We start from the raw sequence: 26,995 nt of genomic DNA on the forward strand, positions 1-26,995 counted from the left end.
GAAATGTGAGTTTTGACTAAAGGAGATTTCATTTTTGGGGCATATTGTATCTGCAGAAGGTATCCAGGTGGATCCTAGCAAAGTTGAAGCCATTCTTAATTGGAAGCCACCCAAAAATGTCACGAAAGTTCGGAGTTTCCTTGGTTTGGCCGTGTATTACTGAAGGTTTGTGAAGGGATTCTCCATGCTAGCATCTCCACTGACCAAGCTACTTAGGAAGGTTGTAAAATTTCAGTGGACTGATCGATGCCAGGAAAGTTTTGATGAGTTAAAGAGGCATTTAACTGAAGCTCCAGTCTTAACCTTGCCCACTTTGGGTAAGGAGTATACCATATATAGTGATGCTTCTCATAACAGATTAGGCTGTGTGTTGATGCAAGATAGAAATGTCATTGCCTATGCTTCACGCCAGCTTAAACCGCATGAGAGGAATTATCCTACACATGACTTGGAGCTAGCAGCCATTGTCTTTGCCTTGAAGATCTGGAGACATTACTTGTATGGAGAGATATGTTATATATACATAGATCATAAAAGTTTGAAATACTTGGGCATACAGAAGGAGTTAAATTTGAGGCAGAGGAGATGGTTAGAGCTAATAAAAGATTATGATTGCTTGATAGACTATCAGCCTGGAAAGGCAAATGTTGTAGCTGATGCTTTAAGTCACAAGACTATGGTTGGTTTGAGGGTTTCTACTTTGTCCATGGTGTATGAATTAAGGGCATTGCATGCTAATTTAGAGATTAAAGAAGATGGGCAGATGGTAACTACTTGGCAAGTGAAGCCAATGCTGGCAGAACAAATTAAAGCAGTTGCATAGAAGGATGATAAGTATGTGAAGTTGATGGAAGAGGCTCGGGATGGCAAGAAACTAGAATTTTCAGTAAATGATGAGAGCTTGTTGTTATATAAGGGCAGAATGTGCATTCCTGAGAATGTTAAATTGAGGCAGGCCATTTTAAAGGAAGCACATGATTCACCTTTTGCAATGCACCCTAGTGGAACCAAAATGTACAGAAGTGTGAAAGAGCATTATTGGTGGAGAGGAATGAAGAAAGACATTGCAGAATATGTTGCCAAATGCCTAACTTATCAGCAAGTAAAGGCAGAACACCAAGTGCCTTCAGGGTTGCTACAGCCATTGCTAATTCCCGAGTGGAAATGGGAAAGAATCACTATGGATTTCGTGACAAGACTTTCACGTACACAAAAGAATCATAATGCAGTTTGGGTTATTGTTGATAGATTGACCGAATTTGCACACTTTTTACCAATGAGGATGGATTACAGCCTGGAAAGATGGGCCAAAATGTACATTGATGATGTGCTGAGGTTACATGGAGTGCCAGTGTCTATTGTGTCGGACAGAGACCCAAGGTTCACTTTTAGATTCTGGGGTAATCTCCACAAAGCCCTAGGAACTAGATTGAACTTCAGTACAACATTCTATCCACAGACAGATGGCCAATCTGAAAGGATTATTTAGACTTTTGGAGGATATGCTTCGGGCCTGTGTGATTGAGTTTGAAGGGATTTAGGACACACACTTGTCTTTAATTGAATTTGCCTACAATAACAGTTATCAATCAAGCATCGAGATGCCTCCATACGAAGCACTTTAAGGTAAAAAGTGTAGAACTCCCTTGTGTTAGAATGAAGTGGGTGAGAGGAAGTTGATTGGCCCAGAATTAGTGCTACAGACGGAAGAAAAGGTTAAACTCATTAGAGACAAACTCAAAGTTGTAACGGATAGACAGAAGTCCTACATTGACCTAAAGAGAAGAGATACTCGGTATAGTGTGGGTGATAAGGTGTTATTGAAAGTTTCCCCATGGAAGAGGATCATGAGGTTTGGTAGAAAGGGGAAACTAAGTCGTCGCTTCATTGGGCCGTATGAGGTTCTGGAAAGAGTGGGTCCATTGGCATATAGACTTGCATTGCCTCTGGAGTTGGAAAAGATTCACAATGTCTTCCATGTCCCCATGTTGAGGAGGTACAGATCAGACCCCTCTCACATTTTGCCAGTAGAGGAGATTGACATGAATCCAGACCTAACATATGATGAAGAGCCCATAATGATCTTGGCACATGAGGTGAAGCAGCTGAGGAACAAGTAAATACCTCTAGTGAAAGTGCTGTGGAACCATCATTCAGGCCAGGAGGCTCTATGGGAGCATGAGGAGGACATGAGGAGACAGCACCCACAGCTATTCAGAGACTGAGACTAGGTAAATTTCGAGTATGAAATTTATTTTTAAGGAGGGGAGAATTGTAACACCCCGAACTTCCGAGTTATGAATAGTACCATTTTTGGTCAGTGACTAGTACTATTCAAAGACACCTTGAGGACAAAAAATAAATAGAAAATTAATTGAGATAGGCACAATAAAAATTCAAGTGACCCAAAAATATAAGGACTCACCGGGTATATTGTAAAAGAGGGATTATGACCCGATAAGGGGCATCTCGGTCAATTCACTTTAAGAGTTGATTTTTGACCAAAATGTCAATTTAATTAAATGAAAATAAAATATTGAATTATGAGGAAATATTGAGGGAAAAATTAGAGTAAAAGTGGAAAGAAAATAAAAGAGGCAAAAATCTAAAATTTAAATTCTATTTTTTGACCTAATTAAAATTAATGACTTATGGGCTTTTGACAATTAAACTTAGTTATTTAATTAAAAGGAATAAATAAGTATAAAAGCAGACAAGTCTCCTTCTTTTCCTTCTTCCATGCCACCACCCATCTTCCCTCTCCCTCTCTTTTCTTTTCTCTTCTTCTCCAATCTTCTTCCACCATTGTTTTCCCTTCTAAGTCTTGATTCACTTCAATTCCCTTCATAAATTCCATAGCCCACTAAAAGAAAACATCAAAGAGATCTTTGATTGAGAGATTAGAAACAAGAAGAGTAAGATTTGGAAGAGATTGGAAGTGGGAAAAATCATCAAGTGAGGTAAGATATCTCTTTCAAACTTGATTAACCAAATATGCTTTGAATCAAGTTTGGGTGTGATGAATTTACATGAGAAAGCATGAAATTTCATAAGAAAATGAAAGAAAACATGTGTGGAATCTAAACTAGGGTTTTGGCCAAATTGGAGAAAAGTTAGGGTTTGATGTCTTTGAATGAAATTTATGATGAGATTAAGCTTAGTTGAAGTAGTATACATAATTGGGGCAAAGAAATTGCATGAAATGTGTATAAATTTAATTATGGGAGATTAGGGTTCATGGAAAAATTTGAGTTTTGGTGTTAGAGAGTGAAATTGGTGTGTGTAGTATTAAATTATGGTCATTTGAGGTTTATTTAGTTTGAATTGACATTGGGTTGATGAATGGAGGTAATGAATGGTAGGATTACGAAAAATTATAAACTTTGGTATTTAAAAATTGTGGGGTTTGTGCTAGGAAGTGCCATTGATGTGTCAACGATAAATTATAGTCATTTTGGATGAATTAAATGTGAATTGAGGTTGGTTAGTGGGAATAATTGAAGAAATGAAAAATTTGAACCTAGGGCAGAATTTGCACAGTGAGTTCAGTGTGTTTGACAGCCCATAAATTGAGTTACACATCTCCAATTGGTGTGAAACCAATTAGAAATGAAACTTAAGACATAGGGCTAGAATTTTTGTGAAGATATCCTGCCCCGAAAATGACCTTAAGCTATCCGAAATGAGCCTTGAACTTAGAGACAAAATTTTGGAACCTGCAGAATTTAACTATATGAATAGTAAACTTTGCATGGCCATAACTCTCTCTAGAAAACTCCGATTTAGGCGATTCTTGAACCAATGGAAAGTTAAGACATATTAGAATATTTCATATGAAGAACTTGAGGCCAAATTATGGACTTAACCCAATCAAATTGCTGAGTAAATTTGAATCACCGAATCTGCAGAATTGCAAATTTACCATATGAACAGTAAAATTTGCATGGCCATAACTCTCTCTAGAAAACTTTGATTTAGGCGATTCTTAAACCGATGGAAACCTCAGACATAGTAGAACATTTTTCATGAAGAACATTAGACCAAATTATGGACTTAACTTGACCAAATTGCTGAATGAAATTGGATTGATAAATCAGCTAGAACTGAATCTGCTGCATGAATATTGACGTGAACAGTAATCGTGTTTTGAGCATAACTTGAGCTACACAGCTCCGAATTAGGCGATTCAAAAAGAAAAATAAAGTTAAGATCTAGATGAACAATTTTCATGAAGAAAACCTCACCAAATTATGATCGAAGCTAGGTAAAAATTGGGTTCAAAGATTGGGGCACCAAGTTGTCCAAAACCAAAATTTTCTGAAATTTGCAAAGCTAACTTGGGATGCATTAGACATGCATGTAATGAGTTCTTGGCAGCAATTGAGATTGGTATTGAGGTATTCTATTTGTGTATTTTCAATAGAAAAAGAATTCGGAATGGACAAGGAGAAGTAGGTAACAAGGAAGGAGAATTATTGAAGGTTTGTGCACAACTAACCTTTTCTTCATTTTTAAACTTGCAAATTGTTTGGAATATGTTAAATTGAATGAGTTTGCTTTGAACAAGTTTGCTTTGACTGAAATATGGTTTTTCTCTTGCATTTAAGAAATTTGGGTGTTGCCACCTTTATATGGATATTATGATGAATTGAAATGTGTTTATTGGTTTATAAATGTGATTGTTGAGTGAGAAATTTTTGAAAACTGTTTTGAAACCACAGTTAGCATAACAGTCCCTTTTAGAACTCCCCAGTAGTAACGAATACTTGGGGTTGATAATTGATATAGAGTATGTCTCCCATTAATAATGGTTAGTGGGATAAGACTACATGAGTACTCATTAGCTAGCTAGCCCTTCCCTCATTAATAATAGTTAGTGAGGTTGAGATTGCTTTGTCGTGGTGTACAACACGGCACTGATCGTGAAATTTTGTGTCATGGCCTAAACTGTGTGTTGATGTTGGCAACACTAATGCTTTGTGAATTGTGATTTATGAAGTGTGATTTCTCATTTGAAATGTTATTCTAATAAATGGCCTTTATGGACTTAGAACTATTATGAAGTTTTCATGCTTAAGAAAAATGTGATTTATTATGCTTTGACAAATTGTGTTTTACCTTAAGTTTTAAAGTTATTAGTTATGCACCACTGAGTGATATACTCAGCGATAGCTTCTCTATGCTGTCGCAGGTAAGGGAAAGGAGAAGGCTGCCGAGTGAGAGACTTAAAAGCATGCATTTTGGTATTGTTTGTGGGTATTTACGTTAGGTATACCCTTATGATTCCTTTGGATGTATTTTGTACCTATATGTATGGATGTATGGACATTGAGCAGTTTGTATTTAAAAGCACTGCATTGCTATCACATTTTGAGTTTGTAACTATTTTGTTTTTTACTTTGAGACTTATGAAAATGTAACTTTTGCAATATTTAGTCTATCATTATTTCCAATGAATGTTTACATGGAATTTTAACTATTCTCATGCAGTTTTCTGCAGAAGAATTGATAAGATAAAAAACTATGGTTTGTTTTAAAATCCTTTGTAGCATAACGAATGGGTTATCGGTAGGTGGAGTTCGGTAATTCATTAGGTATGCTACGGGAACATGTCGTGCCTTACAAGGGATAAGGTGTGACATCCTTAACATGGACACATGGAAGACACTGTGTATCCTTTCTAGCTGTAGAGGTAATGCCAACCGATAAGCCAAAGGACCCACTCTTTCAAGAACCTCATATGGTCCGATAAAACGAGGACTCAGTTTCCCTTTTCTGCCAAATCTCATAATCCTCTTCCAAAGAGAAACTTTAAGGAATACCTTATCACCCACTGTATATTCAATATCTCTTCTCTTCAGATCAATATAGGACTTTTGACGGTCTAATGCAGCCTTGAGTCGATCTCTAATCATTCTGATCTTTTCCTCTGTTTGCTGAACAATTTCTGGGCCAATCATCTTTCTTTCACCTACTTCATCCCAACATAGGGGAGTTCTGTACTTTTTGTCATACAAAGCTTTATATGGAGGCATCCCAATGCTTGATTTGTAGCTGTTGTTATAAGCAAACTCAATCAGAGGCAAGTGTGTATCCCAACTACCTTCAAATTCTATCACACAAGCCCATAGCATATCCTCCAATATCTGAATTACCCTCTCAGACTGGCCATCTGTCTGTGGGTGGAATGCTGTGCTGAAGTTCAATCTAGTTCCTAGGTCTCTTTGAAGATTACCCCAGAATCTAGAAGTGAACCTAGGATCTCTGTCTAATATAATCGATACTGGCACTCCATGCAGTCTTACAATCTCATCTATGTACAATCTGGCCAATCTCTCCAAGCTATAGTCCATCCGGACTAGCAGAAAGTGAGCAGACTTGGTCAGTCTGTCAACTATAACTCATACTGCATCATGGCTATTCTGTGTCCTTGGAAGTCTCACCACAAAATTCATAGTTATTCGTTCCCATTTCCACTCTAGTACTGGCAATAGATGTAATAAACCAGCTGGTACTTGATGTTCTGCCTTCACTTGCTGACAAGTTAGGCATTTGGAGACAAAATCAGCTACATCCCTTTTCATACCCATCCATCAGTAATGCTCTTTTAGCCCTCTGTACATTTTAGTTCCACCAGGGTGCATAGTAAAAGGAGACTCATGTGCTTCCTTCATAATGATCTGTCTCAAATCCCCATCATTAGGAACGCACATTCTACCCTGATGTAGCAATAAAACATCATCTCTCACAAAGAATTCAAGTTTCTTGCCCTGCAGATATTTTTCATCATTTTGAGCAGTCATTCTAATTTGATCAATCAACACTGGCTGTACATGCCATGCAACTACTGTCTGTCCCTCATCATTAATCTCAAAACTAGCTTGTTGTGCTTTCAACTCATGTACCATGGACAAAGGAGAAACTCTGAGACTTGCCATAGCCTTGCGACATAAGGCGTCAGCCACCACATTTGCTTTACCTGGCTGATAGTCTATTAAGCAATCATAGTCTTTAATCAGTTCTAACCATCTCCTCTGTCTCAAGTTCAATTCTTTCTAAGTGCCCAAATACTTCAAACTATTGTGATCTGTGTAGATATAACACTTCTCCCCATATAAGTAATGTCTCTAGATCTTAAGAGCAAATACAATAGCTGCTAGCTCCAAGTCATGTGTCAGATAGTTCCTCTCATGCGGCTTCAGCTGGCGTGATGCATAAGCAATGACATTCCAATCTTGCATTAGTACATAGCCTAACCCATTGTGAGAAGCATCACTATAAACTGTATATTCTTTACCCGGAGTAGGTAAAGTAAGGACTGGAGCTTCAGTTAAACACCTCTTCAACTCATTAAAACTCTGTTGGCATTTATCCGTCCACTGAAATTTCACATCTTTCCAAAGCAGCTTAGTCAGTGGAGAAGCCAACATAGAAAACCCTTTCACAAATAGGCTGTAGTATCCTGTTAAACCTAGAAAATTGCGAATTTCTGTGATATTTCTGGGTGGCTTCCAAATAAGAATAACTTCTACCTTGCTAGAGTCTACCTTGATCCCTTCAGCTGACACAACATGTCCCAAGAAAGAGATTTCTTTCAGCCAAAATTCACATTTCGACAATTTGGCGTATAACTGTTTCTCCCATAAGGTCTGTAGTGCAATCCGCAGATGTCTGTCATGCTTCTTTGCATTCCTTGAATATATCAAAATGTCATCAATAAACACAACTACAAATTGGTTGAGGTATGGTCTGAAGATAGTGCTCATCAGATCCATAAAAGCAGCTGGAGCATTAGTTAACTCGAATGGCTTTACCAGAAACTCATAGTGGCCATATCGAGTTTGGAAAGCAGCTTTTGGAATACTTTGCTCTTGCACTTTCAACTGATAATAACTAGATCGCGAATCAATTTTGGAGAACACAGCTGCACCCTTCAACTAATCAAACAGATCATCAATGTGAGGCAATGGATATCTGTTCTTTATTGTCACCTTATTCAATTGCCGGTAGTCAATACATAAACGGAGAGTGCCATCTTTCTTCTTAACAAACAATACTGGCACTCCCCAAGGCGACACACTAGGGCGGATAAAGCCTTTTTCAAGTAGTTCTTGTAACTGTAACTTCAACTCTTTCAATTCTGCTGGTGCCATTCTGTATGGTGTTATAGAGATTAGATTCACACCAGTCATAACATTAATCTCAAATTGCACCTCTCTTTCTCGAGGTAATCCTGGCAATTCATCAGAAAACACATATGGAAAGTCATATACTGTAGGGATGTCCCTCAATGTTGGACTCCCCACTTGGGTGTCTATCACATGTGCCAAGTATGCTTCACACCCCTTTCTGATCATTTTTCTGGCTAGTGCTGCCGAAAGAATGTTTGATGGCAATAGCTACCCCTCCCCATTTATTGCCATATCACTGTACTGAGGGAGACCAAAAGTGACTGTCTTCAGTCTACAGTCAATCATGGCGTGATGCCTGGCTAACCAATCCATGCCTAAGATGATATCATAATCTTTGAAGGGCATTTCAATGAGATCAGATAGAAAAGTATGTCCTTAGATCACCAAAGGACAATCCCTATAGATTCTATTAACCCTGACCTCTTGTCCTAGCGGACTTGTTACTAGCACCTCAAAGTTCATTTTTGTACATGGAACAACAATGCAATCAATGAAGCTAGCACTCACATAGGAGTGGGTAGAACCCGGATCAAATAACACAATCACATCTTGATTAAAAAGTTGAGAAGGTACCAGCCACAATATCAGATGTCTCAGCCTCTTCTCTCTGTTTCATTGTGTAGATTCTGACTGAAGCACTGCCTTGCTCTGACTGATTCACTGTGCCTTGGCTACTTGCTGTACTACCTCTACCCCTGCCTCTACCTCTGCTAGTTGGTTGTGAACCTCTAGTGGCAGGATTCCGAACTGACCCTTCTACAGTAGTAGGAGGTGGCCCAACTCTACGGGCACTGGTGCAGTCTTTAGCAAAGTGTCCTGTATCTCCGTAGCTATAATAAGCTCCTGTGGCCTTATAACATACCCCACCATGATTTCTTCCACAAGTTTCACATTGACAGGGAGGGTAGGAACTTCTGGTAGTCTGCTGACCAGATGGAAGAGGTTTCTGTTCTGAATATCTTCCCTTACCAAACTTTTTACCACCCCTACTGTGTCCCCCAAAGTTCTTTCTCTTCCCAGTAGGACCACTGAAACTATAATCCACTGACTTCCCCTTTTTTTCTTTTTCTATCTTCTCTAATTTCTTTTCCTCTAGGGCTGCTTCTAACTCAACTCTTTCTAATTCCAGTGCTTGAGAAATAAACTCAGAGAAGTTATTATGTTTGAATCCGACCACTTGTAGTCTGATACTAGGCTTTAAGCTGGTTTCAAACCTCTTACATCTTTCCCTACTGGTAGAAAGGAGACTTCCTGCATAGTGGCTCAGGCGGGAAAACTCCCTTTCATAATCTGCCACTGATTTACTTCCCTGTTTCAGACTTAAGAACTCCTGTAACTTCTGGTCCACATAGGCATTTGGGACATATTTTTGTCTGAACTCTCGAAGAAAGTCATCCCAGGCTAGCACTGGAGGTTCCACCAAACTATGAGGAATGGTTTTTCACTAGTCATATGCATCCCCCTAGAGTAGTAACACTGAATACTCAAATCTGAGCTCCTCTGTACAGTGTAGTTTCTTGAATACCCTATCCATTCCTTCCAACCATTGTTCTGCCTCTAGTGGATCTACTGTCCCCTTGAACTCAGTAGCTCCATATTTAATCAGCTTGTCATACTGCCTAGCTGAAGGCTGTGGTTGTACCATTGGTGTCTGCAGTGGGGCTTGAGTAGGCATGTTACCAGCCATCTGTTGGAACATTATAACCATTTGCTTAGCAAACTAAGTCCTCGAAAGTCCTCGAAAGTCCCATCGCAAAATCCATAGTTATTCGTTCCCATTTCTACTTTGGGACTGGTAATGGATGTAATAAACTAGCTGGTACTTGATGTTCTGCTTTCACTTGCTGACAAGTTAGGTATTTGGAGACAAAATCAGCTGCATCTCTTTTCATACCCATCCACCAGTAATGCTCTTTTAGCCCTCTGTACATTTTAGTTCCACCAGGGTGCATAGCAAAAGGAGACTCATGTGCTTCCTTCATAATGATCTGTCTCAATTCCCCATCATTAAGAACGCGCATTCTACCCTGATGTAGCAATAAAACATCATCTCTCATAGAGAATTCAGGTTTCTTGCCCTGCTAATATTTTTCATCATTCTGAGCAGCCATTCTGATCTGATCAATCAACACTGGCTATACATGCCATGCAACTACTGTCTGTCCCTCATCATCAATCTCCAAACTAGCATGCTGTGGTTTCAACTCATGTACCATGGACAAAGGAGAAACTCTAAGACTTGCCATAGTCTTGCGACTTAAGGCATCAGCCACCACATTTGCTTTCCATGACTGATAGTCTATTAAGCAATCATAGTCTTTAGTCAGTTATAACCATCTCCTCTGTCTCAAGTTCAATTCTTTTTGAGTGCCCAAATACTTCAAACTCTTGTGATCTATGTAGATATAACACTTCTCCCCATATAAGTAATGTCTCTAGATCTTAAAAGCAAATATAATAGCTGCTAGCTCCAAGTCATGTGTCGGATAGTTCCTCTCATGTGACTTCAGCTGTCATGATGCATAAGCAATGCCATTCCAATCTTGCATCAGTACACAACCTAACCCATTGTGAGAAGCATCAGTATAAACTGTATATTCTTTACCCGGAGTAGGTAAAGTAAGGACTGGAGCTTCAGTCAAACACCTCTTCAACTCATTAAAACTCTGCTGGCATTTATCCGCCACTGAAATTTCACATATTTCTAAAGTAGCTTGGTCAATGGAGAAGCCAACATAGAACCTTTCACAAATCAGTGGTAGTATCCTGCTAAACCTAGAAAACTGTGAATTTCTGTGATATTCCTGGGTGGCTTCCAATTAAGGATAGTTTCTACCTTGATCCCTTCAGCTGACATAACATGTCCTAAGAAAGAGATTTCTTTCAGCCGAAATGTGGCGTATAGTTATTTCTCCCTTAAGGTTTGTAGTACAATCTGCAGATATCTGTTATGATCCTTTGCATTCTTCGAATAAATCAAAATGTCATTAATAAACACAACTACAAATTAATTGAGGTATGGCCTGAAGATAGTGTTCATCAGATCCATAAAAGCGGTTGGAGCCTTAGTTAACCCGAATGGCATTACCAGAAACTCATAGTGGCCATATCGAGTTATGAAAGCAATTTTTGGAATACTCTGCTCTTGCACTTTCAACTGATAATAACCAGATCGCAAATCAATTTTGGAGAACACAGCTGCACCCTTCAACTGATCAAACAGATCATCAATGCGAGGCAATGGATATCTGTTCTTTATTGTCACCTTATTCAACTGCCGATAGTCAATACGTAAGTAGAGAGTACCATCTTTCTTCTTAATAAATAATATTGGTGCTCCCCAAAGCGACACACTAGGGTGGATGAAGCCCTTTTTAAGTAGTTCTTGCAACTGTAACTTCAACTCCTTCAATTCTGCTGGTGCCATTCTGTATGGTGTTATGGAGATTGGATCCACACCAGGCATAACATTAATCTCAAATTGCACCACTCTTTCTTGAGGTAATCCTGGCAATTCATCAGGAAACACATTTGGAAAGTCATATACTATAGGGATGTCCCTCAATGTTGGACTCCTCACTTGTGTGTCTACCACATGTGCCAAGTATGCTTCACACCCTTTTCTGATCATTTTTCTGGCTAGTGCAGCCGAAATAATGTTTGATGGCAATATCTATCTCTCCCCATGTATTACCATATCACTATACTGAGAGAGACCAAAAATGACTGTCTTCAGTCTACAGTCAATAATGGCATGATGCCTAGCTAACCAATCCATGCCCAAGATGATATCATAATATCTGAAGGGCATTTCAATGAGATCAGACAGAAAAGTATGTCCTTGGATTACCAAAGGACAATCCCTATACATTCTTTTAACCCTGACCTCTTGTCCTAGCGGACTTGTTACTAGCACCTCAAAGTTCATTTTTGTACACGGAACAGCAATGCAATCAATAATGCTAGCACTCACATAGGAGTGGGTAGAACCTGGATCAAATAATACAAACACATCTTGATTACAAGTTGAGAAGGTACCAGCCACAATATCAGATGTCTCAGCCTCTTCTCTTTGTTTTATTGTGCAGATTCTGACTGAAGCACTGCCTTGCTCTGACTAATTCACTATGCCTTGGCAGCCTACTGGACTTCCTCTACCCCTGCCTCTACCTCTGCTAGGTGGTTGTGAACCTCTAGTGGCAGGATTCTGAACTGACCCTTCTGTAGTAATAGGAGGTGGCCCAACTCTACGGGCACTACTACAGTCTTTAGCAAAGTGTCTTGTGCCTCCGCAGTTATAACAGGCTCCTGTGGTCTTATAGCATACCCCACTATGATTTCTTCCACAAGTTTCACATTGATGGGGAGGGTAGGAAATTCTGATAGTCTGCTGACCAGATGGAGAAGGTTTCTGTCCCGAATATCTTTCCCTACCAAACTTTTTACCACCCTTGCTGTGTCCCCTAAAGTTCTTTCTCTTCCCAGTAGGACCACTGGAACTCTAATCTATTGACTTCCCCTCTTTCTCTTTTTCTGTCTTATCTGATTTTTTTTTCTTTGGGGCTGCTTTTGACTCAATTCTTTCTAATTCCAGTGCTTGAGAAATAAGCTCAGAGAAGTTATTATGTTTGAATCCGACCACTTATAGTCTAATACTAAGCTTTAAGCCGATTTCAAACATTTTACATCTTTCCCTGCTGGTAGAAAGGAGAATTCCTGCATAGTGGCTTAGGCAGGAAAACTCCCTTTCATATTCTGCCACTGATCTACTTCCCTATTTCAAACTTAAGAACTCCTGTAACTTCTGGTCCACATAGGCATCTAGGACATATTTTTGTCTGAACTTTCAAAGAAAGTCATCCCAGGTTAGCATCGGAGGTTCCACCAAACTATGAGGAATGGTTTTCCACCAATCATATGCATCCCCCTATAGTAGAGACACTAAATACTCAAATCTGAGCTCCTTTGTACAGTGTAGTTTCTTGAACACCGTATCCATTCTCTCCAACCATTATTCTATCTCTAGTGGATCTACTGTCTGCTTGAACTCAGTAGCTCCATATTTAATCAGCTTGTCATACTGCCTAGCTAAAGGCTGTGGTTGTACCACTTGTGTCTGCAGTGGGGCTTGAGTAGGCATGTTACCAGCCATCTGTTAGAACATTGCAGCCCTCTGCTGAGCAAACTGAGCAGGGAACTGCGGTACTGAGGGGGTTGGTGCGACTGATCCACTCACATTGTGAAGGGCTGGGGCATCCCCTTGTACCTCAGCCTCTATTGATTGATCGACTAAATGGTCCCCCTCTTCCATAGTCAATTAGAGGATATTATACCTCCTGAACAAATAACACAAGGAGATTTCCTCCCGCTAGTGCATATTTATAATGTAATGTACTGTATGTATCAAACAATGACATTGAGCAGTTGTACTATGAAGAAAGAATATTCAAATTACAGGTCAAAATAGAATTTAAAAACTAGCTCTAATACCACTAAAACATGTCACACCCTACCCCTCTGTAAGGCATAATATGATCTCATAGTATACCTAATGAATTACCAAACTTCATCTACTGATAACTTATTAAATACACTACAAGGGATTTTAAACCTTTTCTTATATCTTTTCGCAGTGGTGAGCAATTTTGACAGGTGTTAATTTTTTTTTTAACGGAAGTGAACCCAAATAACAAATATGAAGTATCAGTAATTTCTATAAAAATTTTGGCAGAGTGCCATCTGTATTTTGAATAAAATAGTTCTTCAAAAACCTGTAAAAAGCACTTCCAATATATTTGTTCAATCCCAAACTCCAGTATAGCTCAACACAAATCAATTTTCTCAACATTTGTCAAACTCAAATCAACATCAATTTTCAATATTTCCAAAGATAAACTACAAAATGACTGAGTAGTTCAAAAACTGAGATAAAAAAATAAATATATTATAACTTTAGTTTACAACTGCTCAAGAGCAAGTACAATATATACATACAGTTCACATACATTACAACAAAAATTACAAAAATATGGTATACTCAATATACCCGGCAGAATCCCAAAATGTAGCACAAGCAGCCTACTCTGCTGCTCTGTTTGTCTGTCTACCTGTGACAGCAATGAAAAAGCTATCGTTGAGCCAATGTCTTAGTGGTGCACAACATTAAGAAAATGCAATTTAAAACCATAAACCATAAATCATATAAACTATGGATATTTAAAATCATAGTTAAATTTAAAAGACAGAGAATGTCATAAAGAATTTAAATTCCATTTCACAATGTCACAGTAAATATCAATAAATCACAGACACAGCTTAATCATGTTTCCAAAGTCCAATTCATCCCAAAAGCCTATGGCTAGTGAGGAAAAACATAGCTGGCTAGCAATTATATGAGTACTCATCCTATTCATCCTCAACTGACACACACCTGAACACTTCAGCCACAGAGGGAATTCAAAGCCAATTCGTCCCACTAGACAAGCTAGCGAGGAATTCAATCAAATATGCATGATAGTTGTGGTTTCAAACCATTTGCAATATTTTTCAAGTAATAAGTATCCATCAAATTCCATTCAAATAATTTTTCCACAATTTAAGCAATAACATACAAATTGTCATAATTTATTTCAATTGAAAATTCAAAAGAAATAACTGTTGTGCACAAACCTCTGATGAGTAGCCTCTTGGCCTTGATTCAGTGTTTCTTTTCCCTTCCCTGAGTCTTTGCTAACTGAAACACACAATTTAAAGTGTTTCAGTACTCAGTTAAATTATCTCTAATAATAAGGTTCAATAATTAAATTTATTTAATACTATTGCTTTCATTAGTCAGCCTATAATGTTGACCTTTGATGCACTCTAGGGGAATAAATTTTAACGTTACCAATATGTTACATTTTTTAGTCCTTTAGTGTTGGTATATATTACCAATTTCATTTTCAAGTGTATTGCATTTTATTGCAATTTATCGGATTTTGGTATGCTGTTTTGACCTAGCCGGATAACTTAGTTTCCTTGGTTTTTGGGTTCTGGTCCGAATTACAAACTTGTAGGTCAATGTCTTAGTGAACTTCTACCACAAATTTTAGGTCATTTTGAGTTTACTAGACCAAGTTATGGTCATTTTACCAATGCTGGACAGATTGCACTAAAATGGCAAACTTAGGTCATTTCCAATTCTGGCAGTTTTTATACCCGAAATTGTGTAAGCATTTTGACTTACTTATGGCTATTTTTGGGTTTTGTGATCTCTACAAAAGATGTAGCCCTATGTCTAAGCTTTCCAACCATATAAATTTCAGGCCATTTGGACCTGTTTTGAGTGAGTTATAGCCAAAATACTGACTGCTGTTCAAATGGTCAATTTTCAGGTTTGCAATGTCACTAATCTGGATTGGGTCAATTCTCATGTCACTTTTTGAATAGAATTTAGGTAGGCTTTTTTCTTGAAAGTTGGCACATTTTGTGCCTAGTTTCACCTACAATTAGCCTCAAACCAATTAGAGTCACACAATTCCACTTATAGCCTAAAACACATACTGCCCTTAACACATTTTTGAGGCATTAACCATTCACACATTCAAGTAACTATAACTTCACTTTCCAAACAATTCTGCATTTGTATCATACCACAACCATTCATTACTTTACATTATAATAACTTTGGGTAGAATATAACCAATTTACAATGCACCAATTACACTTCCAATTCACAATATCCAATTCTAAACAATACATACACATGAATGCTCTTAACAACTACATATAACTTCCATCATCAATCATACAAACTGCCCCTACATCATCACCACCAGAATTCATCAATAAGTTTCATGATATCATACATAATTTCATGGGTTTAAAGGTTGCCTAAAAATGGCAGTTTACTTAGGTATTAAATTTCCTTTACAAACCCTTAATTTCAATTGCTCAATTCACACATGCACATAACATACATTGGCTAAAATATCTTTTAACATTAATCAACATGATTTCCCACTAATTCCCACCAATTTAATGTAAGAAAAACTCAAGCAAACTCACCTCCCATGGCTTCCAAAAATGGACAGTCCCATAACTCAACCATTTCTTCAAATTTCTTCACCCAAAATACTACCTATAACCTCAACACAAATTTTAATTAAGAAAGGGAAGAAAATGGACACTTACATCTTGTTGGAGTTTGCTAAAACTTGATATTTTCTCTCCTTTTTGTTGCCTACTTACTGCCCATGATGTGAGGACCACTTTTAATGAAGGGAGTTTGAAGAAACATGGCTTGAATTAAGGTGCATGGAGGTTTGTTCAAGCTTTGGCTATGGAGTTTCAATGGAGATTCAATCGGCCGGAGTGTTTAAAGGTTGAAGATGACTCAAGGTTCTATCCAAAATATTTTATATAGGTCCCATAAGTTGAGTTTAGTGGCGCATTAACTTAGATTAAATGATTAAATTAATTAAAATTTCATAATTTGCATTTATGTCTCATTTCTTCCACTATTCATATAATGTACCATATTTTTATTTTTCATGACATCTTCAAATTGTAATACTACTTATATTTAATGGACATTGAGGTCCAAAGGTAACTCTAGGTGTCAATTGACCAAAATGCCTTATTCGGTTTGTATTCCCGATTTTTCGGTAACACTGATTTTTATCAGTTTCTCAATGTTTCGTTTTTCTTTATAGTAATTAATTAAATTTTGTTTGACATTTTCTAAGTCAATTATACCCCAATGGATGTTTATTTAAGTCTTAAAAATATTTCCCAGGGTTTCCCGCGGTCCAGAGCTAGTCAACGATCCTTGCTGCAACTTCCCAGTGCGGTAAGCCATCGCTACGGTTTTCGGCTCATTTAACTCGGTTACATTTAATTGCTATTATTTTTTCTTTATTTTTCTTGTATTTTCCTCTATTGTATTTCATTATTTCATGTCTCCTCACCAATATTTAAGTATAATTCCAGGCATTCTAGCTGTCCGGATAGACACTGGTCACCAGAACAGTAGAATGCACTACCGAATATAGGGGTGTTACATGAATGATTACCACAATTTTGTTTTTTGTGTGGTTGCTTAGGACACACAGAGCAATTTTGTGAAAAATTTTCAATGTGCAAAATGGTGATTGTCAAAAGGGTTGGGGCTCTTAGCTTAAGGCTCAGACGAAGTAGAGCTTTACTAGTGGTGAACAAAAGTTATGTGATAGTGCAGGTGGGGAATTTCCTATATTTATATCGAAATTTGGTGTTGCCAATTGTGACACCTCTCACCCATCTATAGTATAGCCGAGCAAGGCATGTCACACTGGGTACTGGAGCACCTTATCTTATCTTATCTCAATTACAGTTCTCGATTTATTGATTTAAAGGCTTTTAAGTGAAACTCATGCCATTTATGTCATTTATCGAAATTTTGATTAATTGGAAATTACGCAAATTTTACAGAAAATCCAGCAGAATGCCGGCTATAAATTGAGAAAACAGTTCTTCTAAACATGAAAAAAAAAGCACACTTCCAATATATTTTTGATATTCTCAACTCCAAGTCAATCTCAACACAATTTCATCAAATCACAATATTTCAAACTCAATTTCTTAATTTCATTCATAACATACTTAAGCTCAATTTCATTAAAAAAAAACTCATATTTTATTAATTAACACAATTTACAGATAATTTACATGAGTTCATAATTACATGACAAATAAATTTCTAACTACAAAATACATAATACAAAATACATGATGTAGTCTAGTGTCCTACCCAAAAAAGTCATAAATCACGAAATGGCACAAAGCCATATGCAGTACTGCTATTGGAATCCTATTAGCATGCCAACCTATCCAAACCAATCATTCTAGGCATACTATAGCATATTACAAAATTAATTGTTTAATTCTTTGCACTTAATGTTTGGAGGTTACTATTCACCTTACTATTCATGCATAAATATTGACTTTTTCATACTTAATAAGTAGGTAAGTTCTAATTGCACTAAGATACCACATTTTGGATTGTACACTTGTTGGCATTAGTTGCCAATCTCAATTCAAAGCTCATTAAAGGTTATTTCAAATTTTCAGATTTAGTCATTTAGGTTTACTATTCCATTGGACCAATCTACAGTGAGAATTTGGCTAGATTTTCTTCATCAAAGTTGTTTCTTGATATGTCTTCTTTAATTCCCTTTTTGAATCACTCCATTTGAAGTTTTGTAGCTTAAGTTATGGCATTTTTACCATAACTGGTCAGATTGGTCTATGTCTAGAATTTCTAGACAGGATTTTGTTCTAGCAGTTTTGGTATCTTGAATTTGACTAGCAATTTGAATTGGTTATGATCAAAATTTGGGTTTCTGTTCCTCATAAAAGTTATTCTAAATTGTCTTAGATTTTCATGGGTTCAAAAATCAGGTCATTTGGACACCTCTACACAAAGTTATGGCCAATTAAACAAACACTATTCATTTGGTCAATTTTCCAGGTCCAGAATTATAGTACTCGGATTTAGGCAATTTTTAGTTCAACTTAAGTTGATTTTCTGGGTAGGTTCCGTTCATAAAAAATGTGGCATTATGTACCTAGTTTCAACTTCAATTAGCATTATACCAATTGAAGCTGCACAAGTCTAGTTAGAGCTACTCAAACCCACTGGACTCAAGTCCAGGATTCCAAGCACTGAGGCAGCACATCTACTCCCTAATCCAATGCCATAATTCACTCCAAATTAAGGTCAATTTACCTCAAATGGTCACTAATTGACCATTAAAACATCAATTCACCATCAACATGGCAAAGCCCTAATTTAGCTTAAAACCCTTGTAACACCCCGAACCTCTAAGTTATAAATAGTACCATTTTTTGTATGTGACTAGTACTATTCAAAGATACCGTGAGGACCAAAAATAAATGAAAAATTAACTGAGATAGACACAATAAAAATTCAAGTGAATAAAAAATCTAAGGACTCATCAGTATTATAAAAAAAGGGATTATGACCCGATGAGGGGCATTTTGGTCAATTCACCTCAAGAGTTGACTTTTGACCAAAATATCAATTAAATTAAATGAAATTAATGAATTGAATTATGAGGTAGAAATTGAAGAAAAATTCAAGTAAAAATATATAAGGAAAAATTTAAGAAATGAAAACTTAAACTTTTATTTCCATTATGACAAAATTAAAATGAAGGACTTATGGACTTTTGATAATTAAATTTAATTATTTAATTAAAAGGAAAAATTAAGTGTAAATGTAAAAAAAAAAAAGGAATAAAAATTTAAGTTTAATTATCCTTATGACACAATTAAAATTTGTAATTTTAATAAACTAATTTTGGGGATAAATATATATATATATATAAGAAGACAAATGTCTTCTTCATTTTTTTTTTCATAAGGTGCCACCACCCTATCCTCTCTCTTCCTCTCTCTCTCTTTTTCTCTTCTTCTTCCACTTCTTCCCCTCATTAATTTGCCCTCCCAAGTTTTAATTCGCTTAAATTTCCTTCATAAATTCTATAGTCCACTAAAAGAAAACAACAAAGAGATCTTTGATTGAGAGATTAAAAGCAAGGAGAACAAGAATTGGAAGAAAAGTGAAGTTGGAAAGAAATCAATAAGAGGTAAGTTTCTTTTCATGTTAGATTAGTTATATAAGCTTTGAATTAAGTTTGATTATGGAAAAATTTCATGAAGAAGCATGAGAATCATACATTTAACCTAAACTAGGGTTTTGGCTAATTTGGAGAAAATTAGGGTTTGATGTATTTTAATGAAATTGATAATGAAATCAAGCTTAGTTGAAGTAGTGTGTATTCTTGGGGTAAAAAAAATTGCATGAGATTTGCATAAAATGAAATATGGATGTGACACCCCTTACCCGTCTACAGTATAGCCAAGCAAGATATGCCACACTGTGTACCGGAACACCATATTTTATCTCAATTATTTTTATCTTTCCTTAATTTATTTTGTAACAGCCCTTACTCGTCTACAGTGTAGCTGAGCAAGTTATGCCACATAATGTGTCGGAGCACCAAATCATATTTCAATTCAATTTACCCCTTTTTACTCATTTATTTAAAATTTTTGATTAATTTGAATTTTTCACAAATTTTATAAAAAATCCGGCAAAGTGCCGACTATAAACTGGAAAAACAGTTCTTCTAAACCTGTTTAAAAGACACTTCCAATATAGTTGTCAAATCCAGAACTCCAATATACACACATCTCAACTCAATCTCTAAATTTACACACTATTTTCAATTTTTTTATTCACATCATCATTCGAATCACATTCATATATATTTCTCAACATTTCATTTTTCAACATAATATACATAAAATTTCAATAACACGAAATTTCATATATTTACATTATCACATAATTTCAAAAGTTTATAGTTACAATCCAAAACTAAAACAAAATGCAAAAAAATACAAAATGCCACCCAAAGTCCTAATGTCCTACCAAGTGCACTGCAGATGTGAGGTGACTCTGGACTCAGTATGCAACTCTAAAAGTTCACCCGGTCTGATGTCTGCTGGGCTCCCCAGCTATGTCTCCAGTACCTGCGCGTGGTAAAAGCGACGCGGTAAGCAATTATGCTTTGTGGTGATAATATAAAATAAAATAACTAAAATAAAGTAAATATGCAGAATGTATGTTTACATCTTTGGTAGACTTAATTTCTGATATTTATTGTAGTATTATTCGATTAAAATTTGGTAAGATTTATTATCATTGCCCGAGTAACCCATACTAGTCGACTGAACTGGATAAACAGGTAAACTGGTACTGGGTACTAAGTAACTCGGACCATCACACCATCAGTCATATTGTGTCTCCCGATGTGCAACAGAACAGCTAAAAAGCTGTAATAATTATCAGGGATAAAATCCAAGTATAACAACTCAATCAACATAGCCAAAGGCTATTATGTCATAGAATGGCACGTGAGGCCATAAAACACAGAATGGCATAAAGCCATATGTAGTACTGCTAACAGAACCCTATTGGCATGCCAACCTATCCAAACCAATCTTGCTAGGTGTACTAGGGCATGTTACACTCTTAATTTATACAATTCTTGAAATTTAAGTTTAGGTGTTACTATTCATTCCATTAGTCAACAAAAATGTTGACTTTTGCATAGACAATAGGTACATTAGTTTTAATACTCCCAACATACCACATTTTGCATTCTAAAATTGTTGGTATTGGTTGCCAATACCATTTCTAAGCTTAATGTTAATTGTTCAAAATTTTTAGATTTCAAGCTTTATGTTTACTGTTCCATTAGTCATTTTTATAGTGGGAATTTGGCAAAGTGGTCAACATGAAAGTTGTTTCTTATTTTGTCTAGTTACATTTCTTTTTTTGAATCACTCCATTTAGAGTTTTGTAGCTCAAGTTATGGCCCAAAAACCACAACTGCCCGGATTACAAATTTTCTAGATTTACTGGATTGACCAAATCTACAATATTTTGAGCAGTGATTGCAGGTCACTTTTTGAACATGTTACGATCATAATTTGGGTTAGGTTTCTTCATAAAAGCTGTAGGTATATATCTCAAATTGTTTTTGGTAAAATTTCAGGTCAATTGGACCTTCCTACGCTGAGTTATGACCAAATGACTAAACACTGTTCATTTGATCATTTTACCCAGGTAGATTGCAGGTCACCCAGATTAGGGCAACCTTTAGGTCAACTTAGTTTGGTTTTCTGGACATGGTTTCTTCACCAAAGTTGTGCCATTATGTGTCTAGTTTCATGTGCAATTGACCTTGCACCAATTAAACCTTTACAACTCCAGTTATTGCTGCCCAAACCTACTGGACTCATGCCCAGTCCTGTAGGTTACCAAGGGCAGCCACACTAACTTCAATTCCCACTAAACAAACCACTTCATTTCTTATTCACACACAGCCCAATGGTCAGTAATTGACCATTAAAACTCTCTTTCACCAAATACATTAACAAAGTCTCAATTTGGGTCCAAACCGTAGCTCCACCATTCTAAATTGTTGCATTACTTGCACTTCACCTTCCTAATCAATATATTAGTGTTAAGGGCAGCCACAATATCATTTTAATTCTAAGAAATCTTTCAAACTCAACTAAGTTCAAGGCTGCTGGAATTTTAAGCAAGACATACACATGATGTTTACTCAATTTTCTTGTAAATTTGCATCAAATACCACTCCTTCAACATGAATTGAAAGATAAAAATCAATTTTAGTCACTAACCTCTAATGGAGTGAATTTCAACCTTGCAAGAGTTCTTCTTTTACACTTCTTTTTGCTCCCAAAAGATTCACCAAGATGAAATATCAATGTTTTGTGTTGACACTTAGGGTTTTTGTTGAAAGAAAACTAGGGAAAATGAAGGTTTGGAAGCTTGTTAATGGAGGGGTGAGGGAGAGCATGGGTGACGTTTTGAAGAAGGAAGAGGGCTGCTAGTTTTCTTCAGATTTCTGCCCTCTTTTATGTATTTTAATTGTGTTTCATAAATTTGATTGGCCGAAGGAATTAATTACCTCATGCTTACATAAGCATTAGGTAATAAATCCAATTTACTTTCTTTTTCTTTCCTTTCCTTTCCTATTCATTTTTAAATAATTTTTCATCAATATTTGTTTATATTTGATGTCATATAATTCACTTACATAAATGGACAAGTTGGTCAAAAATCATCTCTAAAGACGAAATGACCAAAATGCCCTCCATTTGGTTTAATAAACCAAAATTATCTGTACCGATTGAAAAATTTTTCTAAGCATTTTCTTGGCATTCTAATGCCATAAGAACCTCAATGACCCTTCTCTAGAGTTTCAAAAATTATTTTATGAATTTTCCCTCGGGTCTAGGGCTCCTAGTTGCGAGAACCGCAACTTCCCACTAGGTTACCCATCGCTAGGGCACCGGCTCATTTAACTTGGTTGTATTTTATTTCTAAAATTTTTCCTAAATTTTTCTTATTAATATTTGAGTTAATTATGGTTCCTCACTTTAATTTAAATATTTTTCCAAATGTTCTAGCTGTCCGGACCGACACCGGTCACTGGAACAGTAGAATGTACGGACTAGCTAAAGTGAGGATGTTACATATTTCTTTATGATGATGAAATGCAATTTGGGAAATTTGACTCATTCAAGTCATTTATTGAAATTATAAATTCATTTGAGGTTCTAAAGATTTTATAGAAAATTTGACAGAGTACCGACTAAAAATAGAGAAAACAGTTCTTCGAAAACTGTGAAAAACACTAGCAATAATCATTCTATTCCACAACTCCCAATTACCACATCAATTTTCAACAATTTCTCAAACTTTCCAATCATTCACTTCACATCATGTTTATACTCAAATAATAAATAAATACTCAACTTTCATTTATGAACACCATTTACAGATAATTTCATTAATATATAATCACATAAGTTTCAATATACATGACAAAATAAAAGTTTAATTATAAAATCTACAAAACTACAAAAAACAAAATACAAAATGTAGCCTAGCATCCTACCAATGCACTGTAGCTGAGAGGTGACACAGGACACTAGCAGATCTGACTCTCACCCTGATTGGGGTCTAATGGGATCACGCTTCGTATCTCCAGTACGTACGCGTAGCAAAAAGCAATGTGCTAAGCAATAATGCTTAGTGGTGCCAATAATAAAATAAAAAGAACTAAAAGAAAATAAATATGCAGTGTATATATTGATGTCTCATTTAGATGAATTTTTAGTAATTATTTGTAGTCTTATTTATTTGGTACTTGTTATATCCATTATTTCATTAAATTTATCATCTTTCATTTTTTGTTGCCCAAGTAACCTATACTGGATGACTGGACTGGATAAATGGGTAAACTAGCACTGGGTACCAAGTACCTCGGGCCGTCACACCATCGGTCAAATAGTGTCTCTCGGTGTGCAACAGAACAGCTGATAAGCTGTAATAACATTAGGCACAAAGCCAAGTATCATCATAATATCAGAATGGCTAAAAGCCATAAAATCACAAAATGGCATAATGCCATGTGCAGTACTGCTAACTAAACCCTATTGGCATGCCAACCTATCCAAACTAATCTTACTAGGTGTACTAGGGCACATTACCAAGTTATTGATTGAATTTTCATGCTTTACATGTAAGGTTACTATTCATTTTACTATGTAGGTCAAATTATTGACTTTCTAATGCATAATAGCTACATAAGTCCTAATCACATAAATTTACCACATTTTGGTTCCCAAAAGTGTTGGCATTAGTTGCCAAAATCCATACTTCTAACCAATGGTGAATAAATCAGAAATTTCAGTTTTGGGTGCTAGAGTTCACTGTTTCATTAGGCTATTCTATAGTGAGAATTTGGCCAAATGTTCTTCATCAAAGTTGTTCCTTATTGTGTCTAGTTACATTTATTTTTTTGAATCACTACATTTGGAGTTTTGTAGCTCAAGTTATAGCCTAAACACCATAACTAGCCGGATTACAATTTTTCCAGAATTTCTGGGCAGAATCAATTCTGTAGTTTTTGTACACTGACTGCAGGTCAGTTTTTGGACATGTTATGGTCAAAAATTGGATTTGTTTTCTTCATAAAAGTTATAGGGCTATGTCTCAGCTTTCTATTGGTAAAAATTCAGGTCAATTGGACCTTTCTACACTAAGTTATGATCAAATGAATGAACATTATTCATTTAGTCATTTTGCCCAGGTAGAATGTAAGTCACCTGGATTTGGTCAATTTTTAGGGCATCCTATGTTTAGTTTCTAGACAGAGTTCCTTCACCAAAATTGTGCCATTATGTGTCTAATTTTATGTCCAATTATCCTTGCACCAATTCAACCTACACAACCCAAGTTATAGCTGCCCAAACATGCTGGACTCACATCCAGACCTACAGGGCACTCAAGGCAGCACACCCAACCTCAAATCCAAAGCTACAATTCACTTCAATTCCTCATTATACATAGCCAAATGGTCACTAATTGACCATTAAAACATCAATCCCTCATTAATTACATAAACCCTTAATTTTTGAGTTGAAAACCCTAACCATAAATTCTCAATTGCACATGTCACATGTTATTGATTTAATCCTTCCATTTTAACTCATTTATATGCAATCTCCATCATCCCTAACATGTTTAAGCTTATCAAACACATCAAGCCAACCACACACCAAGGTTGGCCAAATTTAGGATTACAAATACATGAAGATTTTTGTTCATTTTCTTGCAATTTCTAGCTTAAATCAAGTACCTAAACAAGAATTTAGAAGAAGAATGGAAGAATTTGGCACTAACCTGAATTTAGCCAATCTCCAAGACTTGTAAAACTCCACTCTTCTCTTTCTAATGGCTGTCTAGAGGTTGTTTAAGGTGTGGGGTAAAATTTTAATAAAGAGAAGTTAGGGTTTTGTGGTGAAACAAAGTAAGAATCAAGCTTGGGAAGTGAGGTTTAATGGAGGTTGAGAGACAGAGAGAAGCTGTCGATTGATGAAGGAAGAAGAATATATATATATATATATATATATATATATATCTATATATTCAATTTTGCCTCATTTTCCCTTTCTAATAAATTTGCTTGATTGTGATTGGTGGAGAGAAATTTTAATGACATCATGTGATGTCAAAAGTCCTATTTTTTTATTTTTCTTTTCTTTTTCTTTTCTACTTAATTTCAATTTAATTTTTAGCAATATTTATTCACATTTTATCTTATAAAAATTATTTATTTAACTGGACAAGTTGGCCAAAAATTATCTTTGAAGATGAAATGACCAAAATGCCCTTCATTTAGCTTATTCAGCCAAAATTGTCTGTACCGATTGATAAAATTCCAGAAGCATTGTTTTGGCATTCTAATGCTATCGAAACCTCAATGACTCTTCTCTGGAGTCCCAAAAATTATTCCATGAATTTTCTCCCGGGTTTAGGCTCCTAGCTGCGAAGACCACAACTTCCCACTGGGTTACCCATCACTAGGGCACCGGCTCATTTAACTTATTTTATTTCTAAATTTTTTCCTAAATTTTTCTTATTAATATTGGAGTTAATTATGGCTCCTCACTTTAGTTTAAATATTTTTCCAGATGTTCTAGCTGTTCGGACCGACACTGGTCACCGAAACAATAGAATGTACAGAATTGCTACAGTGAGGGTGTTACAACTCTTCCCCTCTAATTTAAATTTCGTCCTCGAAATTTATCTAATGAAAAAAGTTGAGGGAACTGTTGCCTCATTATCTCTTCACTTTCCCAAGTTGCCTCCTCGGTGTTGTGGTGTCTCCAAAGCACTTTCATCAGTGGAATATGCTTATTCCTCAATTCTTTCATTTCCCGAGCCAGGATCCGTATGGGTTCTTCTCAATATGTCAAATCCGGTTGTACTTCAATTTCTTATATGGAGATGACATGTGAAGGATCTAAATGGTATCTTCTCAGCATGGATACATGAAACACACTGTGGATCTTGTCCAGCTTTAGTGGTAAAGCTAGCCTGTAGGCCACTGGACTCACACGTTCAATGACTTCATATGGGCCAATGAACCTAGGGCTTAACTTATCTTTTCTTCCAAACCTTAGTACCTTCTTCCACGGTGATACCTTAAGGAACACTTTATCGCCAACTGCATATTCTATTTCTTTTCTCTTCAAGTCAACATAAGATTCCTGTCTATCTGAGGCAACTTTCAAATTGACTTTGATTAACTTTACCTTCTCCTTAGTCTGTTTCACTAGGTTTGGCCCTACCAGTTTATCTTCGCCCAATT

Source organism: Hevea brasiliensis, chromosome 5 (assembly GCF_030052815.1).
Source record: "Hevea brasiliensis isolate MT/VB/25A 57/8 chromosome 5, ASM3005281v1, whole genome shotgun sequence".
Classification (NCBI taxonomy): Eukaryota; Viridiplantae; Streptophyta; class Magnoliopsida; order Malpighiales; family Euphorbiaceae; genus Hevea; species Hevea brasiliensis.